We start from the raw sequence: 25,269 nt of genomic DNA, 5'->3' as shown, positions 1-25,269 counted from the left end.
GCCGCGCTGAGTCTCCCCAGTGCAGCGCTGTACAGGGCGCCGCCGGGCTGAGTAGGGGGCGCGGTTCCCAGCTCCCGCAGGCAGGGCGAGTGGCTGGGCCAGGGTCGGCTCCCGGCAATGCCGCCCCAAGCAAAAGAATAAAAAATAAAAATAAAAAAGGGAGGCCGAAATGCCGCCTCTTAGAAAGTGCCGCCCCAAGCACGTGCTTGGAGGGCTGGTGCCTAGAGCCGGCCCTGGTCTCCACTGAAGGTAGGCTTTGTGTGTATCCATGATTTTTTTTTTCTTTTTTTGAAAAAAAAAAAAAAAAAAAAAGACAACTAAGCAAATAAAATAGAAACCATCACCTTTCTTACTCAATTTTACCCATTATTAGAAAAACTCCTACATATTCAAGATTGTCACTCAGGGTACATCTACACTGCAGCTGGGAGTGTGCTTCCCAGCGCGAGTGGCCAGACACATGCTAGCTTTGCATGAGCTTGTGTGGTAAAGATACCAGCGTAACTCGGGATAGGATGTGTGGTGGCTTGGGCTAGCTGCCTGAGTATCTACCCAGGGGGTACGGGTGGGTTTGTACTCAGGTGGCTAGCGAGTGTGTTTCTATCTACTCGGGCTGGGAAGTACGCTCCCAATCGCAGTGTAGACATACCCTAAGAGAGGTTAAGACATAGGGTTGGGACCCAGGAGTCCTGAGTTCAATACCCTCTTCTGCCACAGACCGTGTTTCTGCACCTCAATTTCCCAGCAGCAAATTGAGGATAACATTTTTCTCCCACCCTTTGTCTGTCTCGTCTATCTCCATTATAAGCTTGTTGGGTCAGGGGCTGTCCTTATCATGTGTACAAATAGTGCCGAGCACAATAGGCCCCTGATCTTCTTGGTGGTGCTACTGCAATGCAAATAATAATAATAATAATCAGTGCTGGGCCATTGACAAGGATGAACCTATCTATCTAGGAACGTAAAGGCTATAACAGGGTTCAAAAAAGAATTAGATAAATTCATGGAGGTTACGTCCATCAGTGGCTATTAGCCAGGATGGGTAGAGATGGTGTCTTTAGCCTCTGTTTGCCAGAAGCTGGGAATGGGCAACAGAGGATGGATCACTTGATTACCTGTTCTGTTCATTTCCCTCTGAAGCACCTGCCATTGGACACTGTCGGAAAACGGGAAACTGGGCCAGATGGACCTTTGGTCTGACCCAATATGGCCATTCTTATAAATATCCTCCATCATCCACGTGCAATATCCTGGACAAACCTAATTGAAATCATTTTAAGAATCTTATGAGCTCATTGGATTAAAAATGCAAATGTTTATGGGTCAATTGTGGTATTGTATGTAACTTGTCTAGAAGACCTGATTTATTTAAACCTTGGGAAGTCTTGTGAGCTTCAGAGGACTATTTGAAACAATGGGCCAAAACAAGAATGAACTTTTAAAGTTAAATTGGTTTTGCAGGAAATTTCTAGGGGGAGGTGTATGCAATTACACCTACTCTGGTTATGCAAGAACTCAGCCTTTTAAAGCTTCCTTTTGAGCCAGAGGCGGTGACCTTTTGTCTGCTGATTACCTGTTAGGAGGAGGACATATCAAAAAAAACCCCAAACTCTATAAAGAAAGGCCTCACAGACTGACATTCTTTTTTTTTTTTTGAGCAAAAGGAGTGATACATAGGTCAGGTCAGGAAAACTCCTGTGTGGGGACTGAAGGACTGTTCACTTAGGCAGTCTGTCTTTGCTGGGGAATTCACAGTGTAGGCAGGGAGCTGTGTAGCCTGGAAATACCTGTCATATCTCTGCCCAAGAGAGGTGATAGCTGAGAAGCTGGGGACCTTGAGTGGGTACCCTTGTTGGAGCGTAGAGCGGGAATACAGGCGCAGTAGCCCTGAACTGAGACAACCCATCGTATCTGAACATCCTGCCAATATTCACATATTTATCCTTGTAATACTTCTGAGAGTTAGGGAAATATGACTATTCCTATTTTACAGATGGAGACTGAGACACGGAGAATTTTTCATCCTGTGGGCCTAAAGATAGACTCCTACATTCATTGTTAGCATCTAAATAGCAGTAGCCTGACGATTCAGGGTACTGAACACCACTTCTACTGACTTCTGTAGCATTTATGGGTACTCAGCACTTCTGAAAATCAGGCAACTTTTAATTAAGAGCCGAAAGCTGGATTTCAAACCCTGGTTGTAGATAGATACACAGGCTAACGTTTTCAAACTCAAGTCACTTGCCTGTAGTCACACAGGAATACTAGCAGAGCCAGGAATTAAATCCACATCTCTGGTTTAATACTGTCAACCCCTTAGTGTGTACTCTTGCTCCCCAATATGTGAATCAGAACTGCTCAGCTGTGCATCCTTGGCCCTCTAGCTCTAAGAGGGATTCTCTTTCAGCGCATTTAGTAGGGGCTGGGGCTTTGGAGCTGAAAATGGTGAATTCTATCCTGACTTGCCATGAAGTTCTGAGTAGCCAGCATATCCTGCACTCTGATTAACATGGATGCAATTACTTCTCACAAAAATGTGGCTTTTTGGCCTGGTCTAAGCTGACTGGAGAAAGCACCTTAATTCACATTAGCCTGAATCAGTTCAGCTAACTGATGCTCCTCACCCCACCCCCGTAGACAGGTCCTAAAATGCTGATGCAAAAAACATGCTAGCTTTCCTTGCCAATAAAATCAGCAGGATGATGATCATCACAGTCACATGGTCCGTGTCCTTTGATCTGAAATTTGTCATAGTGCATTACGGTTCAGAAAATGTTGACTCTGTCTTTCAGCTGGAGTATTAAAGCTGACGACAGACGCCAGCTCTTGCAGCTCCGTTGAGGTCTCTGGAGTGAGCAGGAATGTGAACATTCCCATTTTGTCTGCTAATAAAAAAAATTCCCAACTTACTCATCAGAAAACTTCTTTAATGGTGGTGTATCCAGCTGTAAAGATCTACTCTGGCTCTCCGCAATGATCAGCAGACAGGATCGGGTCAAACACTAAATTAGCAATGCTGCCACAGATTTCCTTTGTGACCTCGGGGAAGTCACTTAGGCTGGTATTTCCAAAAGAATCTTTGTCAGTTAAGTGCCCAAATCCCAGTGATATTCAATGGGAGCTGGGTGCCTAATTCCCTTATCTTCCTTTGTACCTCCACTTCCCATCTGTACAATAGGGAAGATACTTCTTCCTTTGTCTTGTCTATTTAGATTAGGGCAGGGGCTGTCTCTGTGGCTGTGTACAGCACCTAGCGCAACAGGGCACCAGGGTAGGTTCTAGTACTAAAAAGAATAGAGATCTATTAGGTAACTGAAAACCATTTAAAGAGAAGTGGCTTGAGATGCTTATAAGCTGAATTGGCAAAGCATTAAGAAAGCATATTGCAAATAGGACTTTGCCATCTCTGTCATCTATAAGAAAGTGTTTTGCTTGATATCCCTTGAGAGGGCACCTGGATCATACCCCTCCCCCATCTCAGTCTCTCCCCAGGGATATCAGTCAGGAAAGTGGCAGGTGAGAACTGCCTGATGAGGAAGGGAGAGACTCAGGGAGAAACAGAGCAGAGGAAAGCTAGTGCTGAGAGCCAGTGGGAAGGACAAAGGGTAAAGTATAGTTGTTGGTGAGGACTGGCTGGAACTGGGGAACCCCTGCTGAGTTATGAGACAGCATGTGCAGAGGCCCCTATGAACAAGGGGAAGAACCTGCCTCATTGGGGAAACCCAAGCCCAAAAAAAGAGGGTTGATGTTGGAAGGGAGAATCACAGGAGTTGAAATAGGATTCACAGGCATGGAGGTCTGGGTGAATGGAACCCTCAGGGGAGTTCTCTCTCAGGAAACCCAACTTGGGGCTACTGGAGAAAAGTCATGGGAGAAAAAAATGAATCTGGGAGCTCTCAGACAGCTGGCTTAGAGAATGGAGTCCTGGAACAATAGCAGAAAGAATCTGGGACAGACTGGAGCTGGACGCTCAGGAAGGGGGTGCTTGAGGTAGGGGACACCTCATTACAGAGGGCTAGGGGAAAAGAGCATTTCACACTGATCAACAGCCACCTCTCTAGCTGACAGGCCCTTTAATGCAGTGGCATTTGGTTCTTCTCTGCATGAAGGATAGTGGGGACAGGGGGTTGGGGATTCAGATACATGGTGAAGAATCTCTAAAGATGACCTGCAATGGAGTTATTAAACTATTGGCATTGTGCCATTTTTAGCTTCTCTACAATATATAAAGAAGGTCTGAAAGAAGTTTGTTTTAGGTTTTCTCACTTTTTTTTATTCTTTTTTAAAATTTATTTTAAGAGTATCAATCCATACCCCTGAACGACGCCATTAAACCAACCTAACCTCCAGTGTAGACAAGGACTCCCGTCAACGATCCTACCTAGGTGGAGTACCGACGCCAGCTGCAGAACCCCTCCTGTCGGAGTAAGTAGCATCTTCACTGAGTGCTGCAGCTCGAATTGTAGATAAGCCCTGAGATTCTCCAGCCACATGTGCTGTGAGCTCCTGCACTCTGGCTATCCTGTCTCTCATTGGTAATCAGGCTTTGGGGATACGTATGTGTTTACACAATCAGACTAAAAATTGCTTCCCTTCCCCATTGCTCCTTTTACAGGCCTGGCCTTCACAAGGAGAAAAAAGTGTGCTCTTAACCTGTGTTAGCTCACTGAAGATTAGTCTCTAACTTGATGTGCTAACTCATGTGAAAACTACGACCTGCCAGTGTTGTCTAGGATTTTACCTCAAATTAAAAACATGTGGTTTTTTTTTTTTGGTCTTGTTCTTTTTTTCTTTTTCTGGTGATGTCACAAAGCCTTTAGCTCTTCAGTCACCAGAGAGACTTCCAAGGTAGACAAGATGTGTGTTTCCAATGTTCTAATGTAGACAAACGAAAGCATGGGGGGGAAAAAGCACTTTTGGACAAAAGCTTTTCTGGCCTTCTCTATTACAAAGAAACCAAAAAGGGTAGAAGCCTATGGTTCTCCCTCCCCCACCCTTCCTCCAACCCTTAGTTGGTCACCTTTAAGGACCAGGCAGGAACTCTGAGTACCTCAGAAAACCATATAACTTACGTTAACTCTGTAGTGGATGTGGACATGCTACTTCATTCTGAGAAAATAACCTTCAGACAATGAGTTAGTTGTGGCCTTTGTCCTTCAGCTTTGCAGTTAGTGCTTGTGTCAAGCAGCGCCCCTAAGGCATCACTTGATTAAATATTATAATGTTGTCTCCTTTGGAGTAAGAGAATCCTTTTTCTTCTTAGGCTCATTCCTTCGTTATATTGAGATTGATAGCCTGTTTCAAAGGATAATCTATGACACGATGATGTAATGCTATATGATGAAATTGGAGCTCTATTCCTGAATCTTGTCCTTCAGCCCACTCTTGCACACAAAGAGACCTCAAGATATTAAACCAACAAAAAGTGTCCAAACACAACTCGGCTACAATGATATACACTGCTAGAAACTCTCTCCTGTGCTATGTTTCCTAACCTTGGTCACTTGGATGCTGTGACAGAATGAACTATGTAGCGCCACTGAGGCAGATTTATAGAATGTCTAACTATCTGCAATCCATATATCTTGTATTTTTCCCCTGGAATATTTATACTGTAAAACTCTGCTTTCCAAGCAGTTTGTCTTTTAGTATCTTGAACTTTACACTTTTTTGATGGCAACTGAGAGATAGAATTGAGACATAGCCCTACATTAACATGAACGAGGTACCTTTTAGAGCAAGGTTTCTTAACCTGTGGGTTTGGACCCAAAATTGGGTCGCCAGAATGTTTCAAAGGGTCGTGTAGCAGCTCCTGTCCCATGGGACTGGCTGGGCTCACCTCCCTGCTCCAGGCACTGCAACCTCTGGGGTCCCAGTGCCACTCTGGTTTGACCCAGCCATCATGCTGACGGGAGTCTGGGTAGGCCAAATTTGAGAGAGTGGCACTACAACCCTATGAGCCAGGTCACAACTCCACTCACACACATTTGGTCCATTTAGGGGGTTATGCCAGACCTGAGCGGCATTGCAACCCTGGAGGTTGCAATGCCTGGTGCGGAGAGCCAAGTCCTACCAGCCCCACAGCACAGGAGCTGCGACTGTGGGGTGAGTGCTGGGCAGGACCCAATCCCCCTGGGATGGCAGGAGCCAACTGAAACGACCCCAAGGCCTCCACCCTCAGACTATTTACTGGGTCGTGACAGGCCATAAACATTTACAAGTGAGTCCTGAGCCCAGAAAGGTTGAGAACCACTGCTTTAGAGTGTGCCAGAAGGGGCAGTTAAAAAGCAACACCATGGGAGGCTTTATAAATCTCACACGTTGCAAGCACTGTATAGACAAGCCCTAAATTGATCTATTTAAATTGGTGCAAATTCCTTGTATGGACACTCTTAAATCAGTTTAAGAGTGTCTGATATTGATTTTAACTTAATTTGGTTTGTTACTGAAGTAAACAAAATCATTGTAGTTAAATTGGTGCAATTTCTGTGTATTGACTGGGCCACAGAAAAGTTTTCATAAGTGACTTGCAAAGGGAGGGAAAAGACTGAGTATAGACCCTTTTTTTGGTCTTCTTGATGTCCCTTTCATTTACTATCTACAATCCTAAATCTAAATCAACCTAAACTTTGGGCTGTTTGGAATAAGGATCTCAATTTTATGGTTTTGTCCCACTTTTAATTACCTTTAACTTTTCCCCCAGATCCTCACAGAGGGAACCTTGGAGGGACCATCCAAAGGACTGGTAGGAAGGGTGGTAGTCATTAAGGCACTGACTAGCCTATGACTTAGGAAACCTGGGACATGAGTATCCCTCCTCTGCCACTGACTTCCTGTATGACCTTGGGCAAGTCACGTAGCCTCCAGTCACCATCTGTAAAATACTTCCCTACCTTAAAAGATTGTGAAGTTCTTAAATCCTACCATAATGGGGAGCCATGGAAGTACCTTAGTTAGATCCTGGCAGCATTTTTGCATGGCAGAATTTATAAACTCCCTGTCAAAATAGATCTGTAGCATCTGCACTGAATGTATGAGAGATTGGAGCAGCCTCTTTCGTTGCGTCCACCATGAATAAGGTTCATGCAGAGATTCACAAATGAGAGCAAGCTGCCACTTCCACTCATTAGGGCTCTATCTTGGTAAAATTGAAGCCAATGAGAATTTTGCCTTTGACCTCACTGTAACCAGTATTTAGCTGCTAACGGAATGTGTCGCCTTCTCATACATTGTGTTATGAGTAGTAATTTCTCTCTGCCCTTTCAACACAGCTTAGTTCAGTGCACTATTATTATAACCATCTGAGTTTAGCCACTAAATTTTATTTATTATAACAGCTAACATCAATTATGGATCCGTGGCTAGTCATCAGAGCTTTGTATTGATTCCCTTGCAAGTCTGGCCTCCTGAGCAGTGGGAAGCAGCAGCCTACTTACTCCATTAGCCTAACAATGCTTCCCTGTTTCTCTATTGTCGCTAGGCATGTAGTGCATAGCAGCTGATCAATGGTTCCTAATGGGCTTGCACAAAGATGCTAGCCTAGGTGTCACTTAATACCCCTCTTGCTTTTTTACAGCCTCCTTCAGCAGGAGAAATTCAAGTGTCCCCATTGTAATGTACACGGAGCAGATCCACCTTTGCATGAGAATTTGATTTCCTCCTGTTTTTTGGCAGATTTTGTTCCCCCTCCCTAATCTTCTCCCTGAAACGTTCTGTAGAATAAAGCTGCTCTTGCACATATCTTTCATTACCATGCATGTCTCATGCAAAATCTCATTTTCATTCAAGAAGAAAAAGGTCTGTCAGCTTGTTTAACTGTGCAGAAAACACCAAACAAGAAATAAAGCCCAATTAAGAATAACGGGAAGAAAGAGGCTCAATCTAACAGTGTGGTTTTTTTTTTTTTTTTTTTTTTTTTTTTTTTGTGTAAGTCAGTGGCTTAGTCAGTTCCATTTGTATGTCCGCGCAAGCAGGCCATACAAATGCACCAGCCCTGGGACAAAAATGACAATGAAGTCCAGTGGTTAGAGCACTAGACTGGTCCTTGGGAGACCTGGCTTCTATTTCTACACCATCACTGATCTTGCTGAATGACCCTGGCCCAATCTCTGCACCTGTTTCCCCTCCCAACCTTTGCCTGTCTTGTCTAATTAGATTATTCGCTCTTTGAGGCAGGGCTTGTCTCTTGCTATGTGTTTGCACAGCACTTAGCATAATAGAGTCCTGATTGCTTGCAGTTGGGAACTTCAGGAGCTACTGTAATACAAGCAATAAAGAAAATGCTAATATTCTCAGTGCCTGTAAACCTATTCCTTGCCCTCAGCTGCTAGAATTTTACCAGGCTGTTATATAACAGTAGCATCCTGGCCTGCCTCTAAACACAAGGCTGGAGGAATAGCTCCCTTGTCAGCATGCTTTGGCGATCCTAAGGACTGGATTCTGCCATCCTCACTCAGGCCGAGTAGTATCTTACGCTGTGAGTAGTTTCACTGAAAACAACAGGACTATTTGTGGAGTAAGTAAGGCTGGCTTTAGGGATGGTTGCTGTGGGTGACCACCCAGGGTGCCATGCTTCGGGAGGGTGGGGGACGCTATCAAGAGAGTCACAATAACAGAGTTCTGCCAAACCCCCATTCCCTCCTCAGCCCTGTTCACTTCACAGCTGTGGTCCATCTCCAGCCCCAGTCTTTCCCCATCCCCTGCAATACCTGCACCTCCTCCCCCATCCCCTGCTCCTCCCTCATCTCCAGCTCCAGTTCACCCCATCCCCTGCTCCGCCCCCAACCCAGTTCCACCCCCCAAACCCTGTCCCACCCCCAGCCTTGTCCAGGGCATCATTTTAGGTAAGGCTGGCCCTGGGAGTAAGAAAGTGACAGAATTTGGCCCTAACTTTTGGAGATGTAACCATGGAAAAAGTCAGGATTGTTTAGGGACCTGACTAAACTGCCCCGTAGCCCACGAAAGCTTATGCTCAAATAAATTTGTTAGTCTCTAAGGTGCCACAAGTACTCCTGTTCTTTTTGCGGATACAGACTAACACGGCTGCTACTCTGAAACTTGTTGATGACTGTGGGTGGTACTGGAGGCCAGACCTATATGCTCCTTCTCCTCATTCTGTAGCATGAAAGGATGGAGTTTGTAACCACTGGATGAATCCCTTCAAGAATCTAAGTGGCATGCTCCCAGCTGGAGATATAAATGATACAAAACATAAGGGGCTTGATTCAATCCAGGCTGCCATGCCCTTGATAAATCCTTCTGGAGTGGGGATGCAGTGGCACATTTTCTAGTGACTTTCCCAGGTCTCTTAAAGTTACCTCAAGCTTACCTGGATTGAGTCCTGATGCCAGCCAACTCTGACTCCTGTCCCAGTCTCATTCAGGCATTGAATGTTCAGCATCTCGTATTGGGTTGGATGAAGTAGAAGGAGATAGGGCTGGGTGCCATCAGCATTCTGAAAGCACCAAGGGCCATACCTCTTCCCTAGCCCCATCTACATATTGAACAGAGGAGACTAGCTTTTAATAGAACATATAACACAAGCTGAACTGGCTGAGTATATTATACAGTATAATTTAGCCGTTCGACTATGGGATCCCCAAATGCTTTACCTCTACTAATGGATTAAGCCTCACAATACACCCTGGAGGTAAATATTATTACCCTCTGGCAGACTTGGGGCTGCTCATTTATGAATATTGTATGTTGACTTGGCTATTGGGACATTTACTGCATGAATATATTAGTTTAGTTTGATTGGGATGTGTACCCCACACAGGCGCTGAATGGGTTAATATGGGCTTGAGAAACCAATGAGCAGACTGGGGCCGTACCTGGAGAGTAGGACAGGCTTCATTAGAAATGGTGCCCTGCAAGGGGGAAACTGGTTGTACTTACAAAGGCAGGGAGTTTAGAGCAAAAGGGGGTTGGAAGGAGAAACTCTGAAGTCACTCTGTGGGATGAGAAAATCGAGACCAAGAGGGCTAAGCAAGGGGGAAGATTAAGTCCTGGAATCCTCCCCTGAGTAGAGGAGGCTGGCAGTCTGGAGTGATATACTGCAGCCACTGGAATGGAGCAGGCTGTGGTGGAAGGCCCTGACTAAAGTGTAGAAAGTGGACTTGCAGGGAGGCAGTCCTGCAAAGCATTTAATTGAGAAGAAAGTAAGGTCAGGCCCAAGTGGGTTTTTGTTTATACTTTTAGTTTGTATGAAGTGGGAGTGGGAGAATTGTGAAATTCCACCCCAGGACAGGTACAGGCATGAGACTTGGCACCGAGGCGGTGCACTCAGAGACCACAAAGGAGACAGAGGTGCAGCTAGCCCCCTGTAACTGTGACACTCTCAGTTTACGGACAGGGGATCTAAGGCACAGAGAGATGCCCAGGGTCACCTAGCAGGTCAGCAGCAGAACCAGGGATAGAACTCAGGTCTCCTCACTCCCAGTCTAGTGCTAGATCCAAAAGACCAGCCACCACTTCCTAAAACACACACACTGCTATGGAAAAGGACTTGATTGGACTTGCGCCTCTCCACTAGCCACTCTCTCAGTTGTTTACAAAGTGGCAGCCATGCTCTTTCTCATCCAGTGGTTGAGCAGTTAGCTTTTCAGCAGATGTCACAGTGCTGACCCCAAATGGTGACTTCATGGTTTAAGGTTACTCACCCTCTGCTTTCCCACTCCCACGAGGAGATAACCACCTCAAACCATAGTTCCTCTTTCTGGTGCATTAAGAGTTGGAAACTTGCCATTCATCACAGCTGCAGATTTGAACCTGAGTGATGATGCTGGGAAGTGAACCATGGCGGGGTGTGTGTGTGTGTGTGTTGGAGAGCAGCATGTTCTGCATTTACCTTTCCCTGGCTGTGTGCAGGTGAATTGATTATAAAATGGATAATGTTCAAATACTTTCTTGTGGGTTAGAAGGTTTGGCATGCAGGACATAGTAGCACTTCACTAGAACTAAGTCCCAACCTTGGGGTTTGCTCACTCTTTGAACCGTCAATGGCAAATGTAGACAATCCATAATAACATAAGCCTTTAACCCATCCTTTATGAGATGCTCATATGTAGGGAATTATTGTTCAACATTAACTCCATCATTCAAAAGCAGTGGCTCTCAGGAGAAAGTCAGAAGCTTTAATTTGCTGTAAATTATTTGTGAAATTTTCAGATTTATGTTTTTGTTGGTTGTGCCCTCAGCCCCTCCAAATCCTGCAGCTGTGGCCCTGCCGCTGTGCTGCTGTAGTGTAGATACTTGCTACAAAGGGACTTTTCCATCACTGTAGTTAATCCACTCCCCCAAGCGGTCTTAGCGAGGTGGAAGGAAGAATTCTTCCATCAACCTAATGGTATCCATGGCATAAGTAGGCTTAACTATGTCTCTTGGGCGTGAATTTTTCACACCCCTGACGTAGCTTGGTTGACCTAAGTTTTATGTGAAGACCAGGCCTAAATTTCTTCCATTTTTTTTCTTTATACAGTCCCACTTCCCATGATGGGGACTGGGTTAATGAATATGACTTGTCAATACACTGAGTGAATTATTTCAGGCCCTTGTGTTATCTGGCATGTGATATGCTTTAGACTGCTAATATTTTATTGGCTTGAAGTCCTGGTGGCAGCATGGGCTTGTATGGTTTCCTGTTTGAGAGGGAAACTGCTGGGAAGAAAGACCCCTCCTGCAGAAACACTGTCCTCTCAAACTGAAACATGTAGATGTACAGGTTCTTATGAGATGGCAACGTTCGCATTATCGCCTGCTGGCAGCCATTCTGAGCTCTGGTTCCTTATTGTAGAAGAAACTAATCTCTCACCCTGGGTCATTAGAGATGCTTGAATAGCAAAAGACCCATTGCCCAAGACTTTATTATAAAGCCACAGGCCTCGATTCTCCAGCAGAGCCAAGGAGTGCTTGGTGCAGGTTTGGAGAGGGGTTATGCAAAGGGGTTCCCTTTCTATCTCTTTGACTCTGTGGCTGGAACCAGGTGGTGGTCTGGTTCCTGGTATACTTGAAAACAGACTAGAAGCAGTGTGGCCTACTAAAGCACTGCACTGGGACTCAGAAGATCTGAGGTCTCTAGTCCTGGCTCTGCCTCTGTCCTGGCTGGGTGACCTTGGGCAAATCACTTCCCCTCTCTGTGCCTTAGTTTCCCCGTTTGTAAAAGGAGTATAATGATACTGACCTCCTTTGTAAAGTACTTCGAGATCTACCAATGAAAAACTCTGTAAAAAAGCTAGGTATAAGATGCATAAATGGTGTGGGAATCTCTCTCTTTCTCCCCTGTGTATGTGTGCGCGCGTGCATAGCACATGTATGTTGCCTATTGACAGCAGTATGTGTCATAATGCCAGGTGCAGCGTGGCTGTGTACATGGATTTTAAACCGTGGGGCAACCCTCTTAATGAGGGCAGACTAAGAGCATCAACGGAAAGGTTCCTACTTCGCATTAATGTAGTTCTCTTCAAACAGGATTACATTAATGCTAAGTGGAACCTTTTCGTTCGTGCTCACAGCATCCACACAGGGGAGTTATGTTGCAGCATGTTGGAGTGCACTGGTATCCACACCCTGGTAGTCCAAACTGTGGGGCAGTGTAGACTTGCCCTAAGCGGTTGGACTGTTTGTTTTCAAACTGAGCATGGGCTGTCCCTCCTCCCCGTCTGGCAGCAGCATTCAGCTTGTGTAATTTTGAGTGACAGCAGATCAAAGAATTACATTACAGCTTGTCTCTACAACCTGTGTACATCTGTGTTAGGTTTTTGTTAAATCAATAAACAGGATGTTGAAGGAGAAAATACTTTGAGGCTGTTTATGTCTTTGTACTTCATGTCAGGCTGGCTTGGACAATAACGAGAAGTTTGGATGATAACAAGAATATCAGGACAACTAGTTAATTTTTGTCAAATCAGAGATATGTGGGAGACCCAAATCTCTGAGGTCTCATGCTTTGTTTTCAATGGCATTTCACGTTTCCAAGGAAGATGAGTGCCATGTGAATTCCTTTTGAACGGTAGTTCGAATACAAGATCTCTATCACGGGGCTTGGGAAACAGTAGCAAGAAAGAGAGCTAAGGCTATGTCTATACTGCACCCCTTACAACGGCGTGACTGTGCCACTATGATGGCGCCATTGTAAGGTACACAGTGTAGCCGCTCTTTGTCGCCAGTAGAGAGCTCTCCTGATTAAACCACCCCCAATGAGCGGCGGTAGCTTTGGTGGCAGGAGAGCTTTTTGTCGTTAAAACGTTTGTCATTAGGTGGGGTGTTTTTTTCACACTCAGAGTGTCAAAAGTTCTAATGATGAAAGTGTAGTGTAGACATAGTCTAAAGAAAAATCACTTTGCATGTTCCAACCGACTAACCAATTACCTATGGAAATGCACTTGAGACTTTTCCACAGTAACTGGATTTCAGCTGTTGTCTCAGCTTATGTGATCTAAAGCCGTGAAGGTTAAAATGTTTCATTGAAATGCTTTTGAAACAGTCACTGGCACCTACAGATTGTGGTTACCTTTTAAAAAGTGAAACTCTTTAGAACTCTGCTAAATGCAGTTTAAATACACAGTCGCCCCCCTGAAACTCCATCCAGCAGGATGGAGTTCATCCAGACGGTCTCTGCCCATAAGCATTCTCGTGACAGGAATGCTGTAGGCCTGCTTATGCCCTTATGCCTCTGTAACAATCTTGGCTTTGGTGCAGTTGTTCCTGATTCAAAGCTCACTGAAGTCCATAGGACACTTTCCATTGACTTCAGTGGAATGTTGATTGTCCCCGAACTCCTGTGTAAGTAAAATCGGAGATGGGCCCAAAGGAATTGATTTTTCTCTGAGAAAACCCACTGTATTAGAGCCAGTGTCTGTTTTACCAGATAGATCATAAGGGTGTCAAATCATCCACTCTTCCAGTGGGGCCTGCCTATCACATCCCATTACATGTAAAGAGTCTTTGGGGACCTGATAAGGGGATCCTTTCCTGTAAACTTGGTGCCAAGGCATTGCCACTTGGGAAGGGAGCTCTGGTTTCAGCTGTGATAGAAAGTAGGTGTCATGTCTTGAGACACAGGGAAGTTATTTCTCTTCCTTTGGGACCCCAGCTCTGTTTTACCATAATGTATTTTATTTGAGGCTACCTTCAGAAACCTCTCACAGTGCCTGATTATGACTTTTCTCACTCTGGTGTAAATAGGATTGCCAGTGGTGGGACATATTCCTGGAGGTTTCCTCACAGGATATAATCTTCAATTAAAGATTAATCTTTAATTCCTGGAGACTCCAGGACAATCCTGAAGGATTGGCAACCCTGGAAATCACTAGTATCTGCCTCTCATGTGAAGTTAATGGAGTAGTACAGGTTTAAAACAAATTGGTAGGTAGATGGTAGCTATTGCGAAGCATGGCAGTGCCGCTGTTCTGTTCTTTAAAGAGCCGATAATGTGCTTGGTGCTGAACAGAAGAGGGGAAGACAATGTCACTATCACAAGGAGCTTCCTTGAAATATTAATTTTGTGGGCATTTGCCAATAAGCATATCCGATACACCCTCTGCCCCCTTCTTTGTGATCTGTGCAGGTTGCAGGTAAGCATCTAAGTCTTACTATTCATACAAAAGCCGTAACGCAGCAGTAGCATAGAGGGAGGGATTCGCCATTGTTACATGTCTTGTAACGGCAGCTGAGATGGGCAGGGCTAGAGCTGAGCTCAGCTGGATATCAGATGACCAGTTTAGATTTGGATGAAATTTAGCAAGTTTGGATTTGGAGGCACATTCATGAATTTTGTGGCAATAAGAAATCAAAACCCATCCCTTGTACAAGTGATACAGCTAGACTAGTGTGCCTATTAAAAGATGGGGGTCTAAATCTGATAAGACTTGCATCAGGGCAATCCAGGCATAACTATATTGAAATCAATGTAGGTTAAATGGTGTGAATGTAATTGTAATTGGTCCTTCACAGTTCAGCTATACCTGAAAATAAAATACAACCCCAAATTCAAGAGGCTTCTGTAGTAACACTCTAGAATTTGACACTGAAGAAGATCCTTTCTATAGGTTTTTTTAAAATTCTCTCATGGAATATCATAGCAGGGGTATACATACAAAATTCTATAGCATTTTTAAAAATGTTTAAATAACCTATCCGATAGAAAGATTACAACTTTTTTTTTTTTAAAGCAGGATTGCCCGTAAAATAACTGTTGTTCTTATGACTAAGACACACCTCATAATTCAAGAATTAAAAAAGAGGAATGTTGGATTTCTCTATCATATTTGCTAAATATTCTGCAATTGAAGTCAAAATATGTTGCTTTATGATCTACCATAAGGCAACTGCACAGGTAGCTCAGAACTGCTTCTCTTCCCCCAAACATTGTGTTGGTGAAAGACAACAGCCAGATTTAGAAACAATTGTTTGCTAAGTTACCCACAGACATTCATCTGGAAGATTCAGGTCCTTCTGCCCTTTGGAAGGAGCATAAAGCAAACAAGGCCCTGCCAACTGCCACGTTATTTTGAGGGAGTTAAACTGAGGAAAATAAATCTGCTACGCCATCTGAAGCAACTAGTTCTGTGAGTTTATAAATGCTCCAATTGAGTGTCTTGACACAGCAGTCAGATACAGTTATTTTCCCCTTGACCTCCTGATACTGGAGCGCAGGCTGAAACCGCTAGTTAAGCACGTCCGTCTCCTGTTGTAGCATTCGCGCTCCAGCGCACCGCCTAATCAAGTGTAATATATCTCTGGGTAAAACACACACAGTGCTTTTCACAGCTATTTAAACACAAAACAGACCCAGTGCATTAGGTACATACAGAAGCCACACAGAATCGCTGTTCCTATGGTTAAAAGTAAGTGCTATGGGCTGGGGGATACTGGAGGGAAGGGGAAATGATTTTATTGTCAGGCAGGAATAAGAGGCCTGCTTAACTCCCTCACAAACTGTCACTAAAAGCATTGGGACTGCTGATTTTAGGGCAGTGGTTAAGGCAATGGACTGGGACACAGGCGAGCTAGGTTCAATTCTGGACTACATCAGTGACTTCTTTTGACCTTGTGCAAGTCTTTTAATCTCTGTGCCTTGGTTTCCAATCTATAAAATTGGGTTAATAATTCTTCCCTATCCATTCCTATTTGTGAGGCGTTCATAGGCAACAGGACTGAGAGCCATTGAACTTATTTTAATTATAAGGTTTTCAGTGTTGCCAACTCTCCTGGTTTTGTTATGAGTCTCATGATAATTGTTTTCTTTAAAGCCCCAGCTCCTGGAGTCAGTCGATTTGTGATGATTTCAGCCTTCATTCTTAAAGAAAAAAGTAAGTTTCTAGCCTTTGTGACGACTCCCCTCCCCCACCCTAAAGGCTCAAAAAGAAGAGAAGGCAAATAAAAAAAACCACCAAATCTATTATCTTTACATAATCTCATGATTTTAAAGCCAATCTCATGATTTTTGGTGAGCCTGACTCACGATTTTTGAACATTTGGGGTTGGCAACATTGAGTTTTTCTATCTGAAGGAATAATTGGATCCCTAATGTATGCCACTCGCACAGGAGTGATTCTGGTTTCTCAAGGGCAATCTTTGGTTGCAGACCTAGCAAGTCTTGCTGACTTGTGACTAACTCCTTCATTCTGGCTTCATTTTTGTGTCTTACACCTTGGCTTGAAGAAAACTGTAATGTGTTTTCATGAAGTGTTGTAAATGACATTTTTGTCTTCAGTTATGTCATTGTCATCTTAACATATATCAGTAAAGTGTAAAATATAGTGTCAAAGTGGCAATAATTGATGGGCAGAGACATGCAAACACTATGTGAGTAGTCCCACTGAATCTGACTGGACTACCCCATGTGAGTTATCAATAAAAGGAAGAAAACATCTTAACTCTGGATTGGAGTGGATATAATCCATGTTTTTTGGAGTTGAGAAATGATAGTTAAGAAACGCTAATTTGCCTAGCATTCTTTACAACAGTACCATTATAGGGCTACAGCTAGCCAACTTTCCAGAAGCTTTGTGCTAGACTGACCCCTACCTCCCATTTGTCTGAGCAGCCTAGGATGTTGCTGATGATTCTTGGATGTATGTTGCTAAAATTTTGTAATGCAATGTTTGTATTTGAGAACTGCAAACAGATTACGACCATAATATACTATATTAATATGCTTTACCATTCCAGATTAGGGTGTAATATATCCTACCATTCAATGAGACTAAGTACCTATTTCTCTTTAGCCCCTTTGAAAAAACCTAGCCTTAACCTCTGTGCCTCCATTTCCTCAACTGTACAATGGAACTAATCCATACTTTTCTATCTCATGGGAATGAGGTGAGTACAGGCGAGTTGCATCTTACGCGGGGGTTAGGTTCCAAAGTCCGTGCATAAGGCAGAAATCGTGTATAGTCAAAATTACCCTTGAAAATCCCTTAAATCGCCCATTAAGTATAGTACAGTATACTGTACATGGTTTTGTGTATACTGTACAACCCTGCACAGCAGGGGTTGGCAATCTGCGGCACGTGTGCCAAAGGTGGCATGCAAGATGGATGGAACCCTGGGCAGGCAGCAGACTGAGCGGGCCGGTACCCCAGCTGGCAGGGGCTGGCGGAAGGAACCCTCAGCCCGCTTCCGGTCTGGGGTTCCATCCACCAGCCCTGCTCAGCCCGCTGCCGGCCTGGATGGATGGAACCCCGGGCAGGCAGGGGGCTGAGTGGGTTGGCGGCCGGGATCCCACCTGCCAGGGGCTAGTGGCCGGAACCCCAGACTGGCAACCGGCTGAGCGGTCCCGGCCGCTTGCGCCGCTCAGCCCGCTGCCAATCTGGGGTTCCGGCCGCCGGCCCTTGTAAATGTAAAATGTATTATTGGCATGCCAAACCTTAAATTAATGAAGACTTGGCACGCCGCTTCTCAAAGGTTGCCGACCCCTGCCCTAGAATCACACTCAGCGTGGCAAGATGCTCACACTATGGGTATGTCTACGCTGCCCGCCAGATTGGCGGGCAGCAATCAATTCAGTGGGGATCGATTTATTGTGTCTAGTCTAGACATGATAAATCGACCCCAGAGCACTCTCCCGTCGACTCCTGTACTCCTCCACCGCGAGAGACATGCAGGAACTGAGACTGACTGAGGGAACAGCAGATTCATGTCTCCCATCTCATGCTCACTCCAGGGCATACGCTCATTGAGTGGAATGGTGGGCGGAATCGTTATTTTGCTTTTTTTTCTTCTTTTTTTTTTTTTCCCCGAGCGCATATACTTGAATTCGCGTAAGTTAATTGCACGTACGATGCGACTTGCCTGTAGTAGTTAATGTTTATAAACTGCTCTTATGATAACATTTAGTGCCTACATGCAACAATATTCTTGTTCTTATTAACATCCAGTGCATGCTCACATAACAACTCTGTGATAGTATATTAATTGTACTGAGAAATACGGTGTAAAAACAATTCTTTGCACTTAGAGCACCTTCCATTTGAGAACATCAAAGTATGACGCAAACATTGACTGACTGATTCTCACAAGGCCTGTGTTTCATGGATGGAGACCATGAGGTGACTACTTTGCATCCACTGAAGAAAATGACAATTGAAAGCACTGTTGCTGAGCGTGTGCACTGTGTGTACTGTGGAAACGAGTGCAACCGTGCACCCAGTCAAAGTGATTCAGTAACATTCCTATGTTTCACGGAAGATAGTAGGCTCTACTAGTCAAGCTGTCAGGAGTGGCTCATAAATGTGGGTGCCAACCTCAGGGCAGACTGTTGCAAACCAGAGCGCAAACCCCCAACTGGTTGTGTTCTAGAATTAGATTTCACCAACCAAGTATCGAGTGTGAACTCCAAGTACTATAACAGCCTTGAGGAGTTCACACTTGATACTATAGCATGGTGTCACAGACAGTCCCCTTGGACAATCTGGTCTATTTTGCCACCTGGGCAAACTTACCTTTGCGATAGATGGTCCCTTACACCAAAAATCACACCAGTATTCGGGTTACTCCCAGTCCCAAAGGACCAGTCAATTACCCCAGGTCAGTTGGACCTTAGATTGCTCACCAAAGACAATGCCTGTAGCCAATCCTGTAATAAACCAACTAAAGATTTATTAACTAGAAAGAAGAAGTAAGCATTATTTACAAGGTTAAAGAAGGGAAACCTACACACACAAATGAGTTACAGTCTCAGGTTTCAAAAGGTAATAGAATCTGCTGTAATATGCAAACTCTAGATGTCCTTTAGGGCTAACCAAGCTAAGCAGCTTTGGGATTTCTTGCTTATGCTTAGAAATATTGCCCTCTCCAAATACCAAGCAGTATAGTGATTCAGTTCCTTCCGTTCAGGGACTTTTTATTCCCTTCCCTCAGAGTTCAAACTGTGATGGGAGGAGGGTTTGTGCACTTCCCCTCTTCATGGGTGCAGGGAGCGGGGGGGTGGGGAAGGGAAGCAATCAACAAAGTCTCTTATCCACAGATATTCCGCAATCATTCGTCTGGTGTCTATGGGCCTTCTTTTGTTGGTCAGCAGATGACTCCTCTTGTGGTAAACTAGTATTTCACACAGAATCATAGAATATCAGGGTTGGAAGGGATCTCAGGAGGTCATCTAGTCCAACCCCCTGCTCAAAACAGGACCAATTCCCAACTAAATCATCCCAGCCAGGGCTTTGTCAAGCCGGGCCTTAAAAACCTCTAAGGAAGGAGATTCCACCACCTCCCTAGGTAACCCATTCCAGTGCCATTTCAACTTGGTAATGCTTCTCTCCTGACCGGGCTGGGGGTGGGGAGGTATGTTTCCAGTTTCATAGTGAACACTTTTATAGCTACAAAGCAAACACTTAACCATTACCCTAAAACATGGGATACAGATATTATAAGTGAGATTATGAAATGCTTGTGAGTTACTGCATGTATTAAAGTCCAAACGCTAAACACATCTCTATAAATCTAAACCCTGTTTTAACAATACTAACACACAGGTGAGCCAGACTGGTTTCCAGCTGTGCATTATCAATGTTCAGTGAGACCTAGGGGCTTTGTCATGAGCTGGCACCTGGTCTGCCAGAATCATACTAGTAATGGAAGACGGCAGGATTATTTAACTGTAGAAAGAATTAATGTTCATGAAAGGGGAGTGAGATGGAGAGTGAAAACCTCTGTTTATCCACTGGGCTGGAACATTACAGACACTGCAGGGGAACTGTCCTGCAACTATCTCCCCAATGTGACACAGCCAGGATTTAGAGAGATCCCCTCCAGACATCATGTCCTTCAAGTCATGGGCACCAGGTTTGGTGGTGCCCAGAACGGGTCCAGCACAGCCGTCCAGTCCATAGGATGGACCGGGGCAACTGCCCCAGCCCCGCACTTTGGAACTGGGGTGGGAAGGGGCGGTGCCTTGGGGGAAGGGGTGGAGTGGGGGAGGGGCAGGAAGAGGCAGAGCAGGGTGGGCTGGGGCTGGGTCAATTGCTGCTGCAGTGCTAGGCTGCCCGCTAACCCCCCAGGCCGCCCTGGACCCTGCGTCCCCCTGAAGCGCGGGGCCTGGGGAAGTTGCCTTGGTCCGTCCGATGGACGGGACAGCTCTGAAAATAGCAGCCCAAACATTGGTGGAACCGGGCCCACCTTCCTGAATATTGGTGGAGCATGGGCACCACGGGCCCATATAACTCGCTGCCTATGCTTCAGGTCCTTACTTCTGAACTTAAACTGCCATGACAGGAGACAATGGAGCTGCTGATTGGGGAGATTATACCACTTCTGTGATAAAGAGAATTGTACAATGTAAACTCATCCTTGCATGTCGGATTGCCATCTGATAGCTTTTCCTCTCCTCCAACCAATCTACTAAAGCTACGTACACACTACAGCTTATGCCGGTATAAGCTACATCACCCAGGGATATGAATAAGCCACCCCCCCCCCCCAAGCGACGTAAATTACACTGACCTAAGCGCCAATGGGAACAGCTCTAAGTCAGTGGGAGAGTGTCTCGTGCTGACGTAGCTCCCACCACTCTCAGGGGCTGGAGTAATTAAGTCGATGGCAGAGCTGTCTCCCATCGGCTTACAGAGTCTGCCATGCTCCAGCAGCGCAGCTGCACGTTCTGTAGTGTAGCCATAGCTTTAGTCAGAGTGCATCGGTCACTGCGAACTAGTTCCGGTGTTAACAGCAAGGGAAAAATACTGACTGTAATAATAATAGAAAAAACCGTGACCCTTCCTAACGAGAAGAGATAATTGGATGCCATTCTAAAACTGTACACTGAAGCAATAGCCGCAGACACAGCAACTGTGTTACTTCATTAGTACAGAATGCTCTAGCACTGGGCCATGTCTCTTCATTTAGAAGCGGCAGCCTCTCTTTTAAACTTAATTATTTCCCTCTGAAGCTTTAAATCCAAAGTGGCTTCTCAGCAAGGGGTACCGGCTATTATATTTAATTTCTTTTTCCTCTATGGCTTGCCAGGTAAGGTTACATCTAGTGATGATATTTATTTTTTATAAGGGTAAACATGTACCTCTTTTTGCCTTTCCTACCCCAACCCGCTCTTGTGGGTAAAGGGTCTGAGGATCATCATGTAATGGACTGAGATATTTAAAATTTAATGAGGATGAGGCATCAGCGTTTGGTATCTTTATTGCAAGCGTACATGTACTGTAATAAACATCCGATTACCTCACTTAGCCCCGAGGAGCAGGACTTTCACCATGGCCATTAGGACTGTTATTCAAGAGCTGTGCATTGCTTGGCATCTCTCTGTTTACCCCTCCTCCCCTCCGCCGTTGAAAATGTCAGTCATTTAGTGCTGACTTCTGATCCCTAGTTGGAAATATTTATGAAATGTGGAAATTTGGGGTGCAAAGGTGGAGGAAGGGATGTTCCTGAATCTCTTGCTAATCTCTTCCCATCAGGAACTGTTCCTTCTCTGCACATCTGAGTCTTCAATTAAATTCGATACTTTTCTATTAGCATTCTCTTAAATATGGTATTGGAAGTTGTAATACTACCTCCAGTCTGAAGATGGCACCATTTTTGACTATCCGTAGCATAACAAAAACTAATGGATGTTGAATCTGAGTTTAATTTTCTCCATGAAGAAGCCAAGTTTAATAATCAATAGAATCAATCAGTACTTTCCATCTGATATATTTTTATCTGTTAGCCAATTTAATAGTTGAACAATTTTCTTTTTTAAAGTCAGTGTGGCTTTAAATATAAGCTCTGATATCATAGTTGTAGCATATATATATATATATATATACATACACACACACACATTGCTCGGGTGATCCAGGATTAACAAATGATGGATGAGCATTGTCAACAAATGTCAACAGTACATTACACAAGGTTCAATTTAGGTAGCTGGATTTAGTAATTAATTAATTTATTTATTCCTGCTGTGTGTCACTAATAGGAGTCCTCTTAATTTTAGGATGTATTATAGCAGCATGTGTCTGAGCTGCTATATAGCAGGGTTGACATTTCTATAATTAACACTGTTTTTCATGTTCTCTTAATTCAGATGTATTAATTTGCATTGGACTTGGAATATGGCAAAGAAATCAGGTCACTGGTATTTTTAAAACCAGCAAACTTCCTTCGATTATATCGGACTATATCTCTGTGTCTATATTTATTATTTTTAGTTAGTGACCTGAAAAATGAGTGACGATATGATTTTGCATAGCACGAGCTTTACCTTTTTCAGTGAAAGGGCTATAAATGTGGCCTCTGACCCTGTGGTAAAACTGGGGGAGAAAACATTTAGAAGCAACTTTGATGTAATTAAAAAAAAAATAGACACAAAGCATAGTATTTTCCAAAGTGACTAGGTGTGATTTTATGTGGAAGGTGCCCCCACACTACAGTGATAGGTGACTGTCTGCAGGTTTTATACTGCCACCCCAAGTGTTTTTGAGACTCCCACTCTAAGTCCCTGAAATCAGATGCAGGCAGATGGACTGTTATGCTCAGAGGGAACTCCATTGACTTGAGCAGGTATCTGTGTGGATCTAGTTGCAGGATCCAAAGTTGTGCAGCAGTTATTTTTCATGAGTCTTTAAAGCTGTGTCTTGTCTTATATTTGACCTAAATGCTGCCCTCACTTGTACCCTGTGCATCCCGCTTGGAGCCTATGAGGTTTGTCAGGATGTGTCGAGGCTGACTCCCCACTCTGGCATTTGGAGTGCAGAAGGTGGGGGCCCGCAAGGATTCTAAAAATTAATACCAGCTGCTCCAGGCTTGTTATTAAACTCCCAAGGTTGCAGCTTCTCTCTGACCTTGGATGGGTAGATGCTGCCACCACCCAAGTGCAGAACCCCTTTGAGAACCCAGGAAGGGGCACTTGGGAATTCCTTCCTGTGGGGACCCTCAAGCCCTTTCACCCCCCCCTCTGGGGAAGCACTGAGAAAGGGGGTGGGGGGGAGAAGAAATCAGCTGTTGCCACCAGCTAATTAAACAACATGTGCACAAATCTCTTAAGACACAAAAATCCAATTCTGTTCTTAAAGATAAATTTTATTAATACAATTTAAAAAAGAAAATACATCTGGGATCTCAGGCTATTGCTAGATTTTTAAAAAAGCAACTACAAGGATTAAGCATCAGGAATAGTTTTCCTGAGGTCAGGGCCGGCTCCAGGCACCAGTGTAGGAAGCACATTTACAGCAAAATGCAAAGAGAAAAGAGTGGGTTTTTAAAAAAATCTTTGGAAGTGTACCTAGATAAGCCAGAGACACGCTTGTCTTTTGTACAACAAGGAAAAAAAAAACACACTAGGGAATGTTTCTGTACTGTCCTTGGCCTTTTCTTCAGCCTTTGTCTTCCTTCTGTATCTTGTGCTGTTGAATTAATGTGCTATGAACTCTGAATGCTAAAGCGATCTATTTGTTTTAATTAGCTTCCTAATAACTTCTGGACAGTGATCGAACATAATTGCGGGAACTCTACTGTTTACTTCTCAAAGTGGAAGGCATTAGTAGGATGCCTGCTGATGTATCAGAGCCCTGCTTTATTTGCTAAACAGCTTCCAAAAGATGTGGAGTTAGCAGAGGGGGAGGAAGGCAGCATCAAAATCCAGCCCACCCATAGGCTCTCATGCATGCAAAGTTCCTGTGTTCCTTTAGATGGGTCTGATTATTTGTAGCCCTTTCACACCTTCAGAAGCAGTCACCCACACAAGTGGTATTTCTGGTCCATCTGGAAGCAAGACTTGCTGGAGATGCAGGCGGTATGGCCTGTGCTTACAAGGCCAACCAGAAATACTATTGCCTTTGTTATGCAGGAGGCCAGACTAGATTATCATAATGATCCCTTGTGTCCCATAAAAGTTGTGAAAGAAATCGCTTTTGTAGACTCACATCAGATAAGAATTTGGGGGCGCTTAAACTGGGCGGGCCCGCCAGACTTTTGAACATTTCCTCTTCAGTACCAGCAAGAAGCATAAGACAGGAAGCTTGGGACCTAGCAAGGTGAGGAACTCAGCTCTATTTGAAGATATGAACGTGGTGGGGGCCTCAGTGGGTTTTTGAGCACCCTAGATTGAGATGGAAAACTTCTTGTTTTAGGTCTCTAAAGACATGGAAGACTGAATGCAGGTCTCACTTTGCAGCAGCTTGCTGTGCATATTGTTTGGTAGAATGACTTCCTGAACGATGTTAAAACATTCATTTATTTGAGGGCAGATTAAAGGTGGAATCCGGGCCCTCTAGTCACAGGATAGCCCAAGACAGTGCACTGTGCATCGCTGAGCACTAGGCCATGTGGCCTATAGCTTAATTGTTGCAGGCAAAGGACAGGGGGGGAGAAGGAGAAGCAGCAGCTTACAGGGTTTGTGGCCCCTCTACAGTAAGGTTACCATACGTCTTCTTTTTCCCGGACACGTCTGGCTTTTCGGCACTCAAACCCCCGTCCGGGGGGAATTGCCAAAAAGCCGAACATGTCCGGGAAAATTGCGGCTCTGCTCCTCCCCTGACTCTTTGGCTCTGTTTAAGAGCCGAGCTGCCTGAGCGCTACCGGCTTCAGGCGGTCCCCTTGCCTCCGGACCCCAGCCGCCTGCCGGGCACTTCCCCTCCCGGGCTCCGGTGGCGCAGGGTCCGGAGGCATGGGGGCTGCCCGAAGCCGGTAGCGCTCGGGCAGCCCGGTTCTTAAACAGAGCCGAAGAGGAGCAGAGCCTCCAGCCGTGGCGGCTCTGCTCCTCCCCGACTCTTCGGCTCTGCTTAAGAGCCAGGTTGCCCGAGTGCTACTGGCTTCGGGCAGCCCCCATGCCTC

General features: G+C 44.8%; 1 long non-coding RNA gene across 1 annotated transcript in view; it reads left to right on the top strand.

Annotated features, from left to right (window-relative positions):
• LOC117888281 overlaps positions 1–25,269 on the top strand; it is a 191,458-nt gene that overhangs the window by 49,937 nt on the left and 116,252 nt on the right. Inside the window, exon 2 of the long non-coding RNA XR_004648295.1 lies at positions 4,303–4,428. This is a non-coding gene — a long non-coding RNA (uncharacterized LOC117888281). The remainder of the gene's footprint in view (positions 1–4,302; positions 4,429–25,269) is intronic.

The sequence above is a fragment of the Trachemys scripta genome, chromosome 15, assembly GCF_013100865.1.
Source record: "Trachemys scripta elegans isolate TJP31775 chromosome 15, CAS_Tse_1.0, whole genome shotgun sequence".
Classification (NCBI taxonomy): domain Eukaryota; kingdom Metazoa; phylum Chordata; order Testudines; family Emydidae; genus Trachemys; species Trachemys scripta.
The sequence above is the reverse complement of the archived record's forward strand: the minus strand, read 5'-3'. Positions and strand labels throughout refer to the sequence as shown.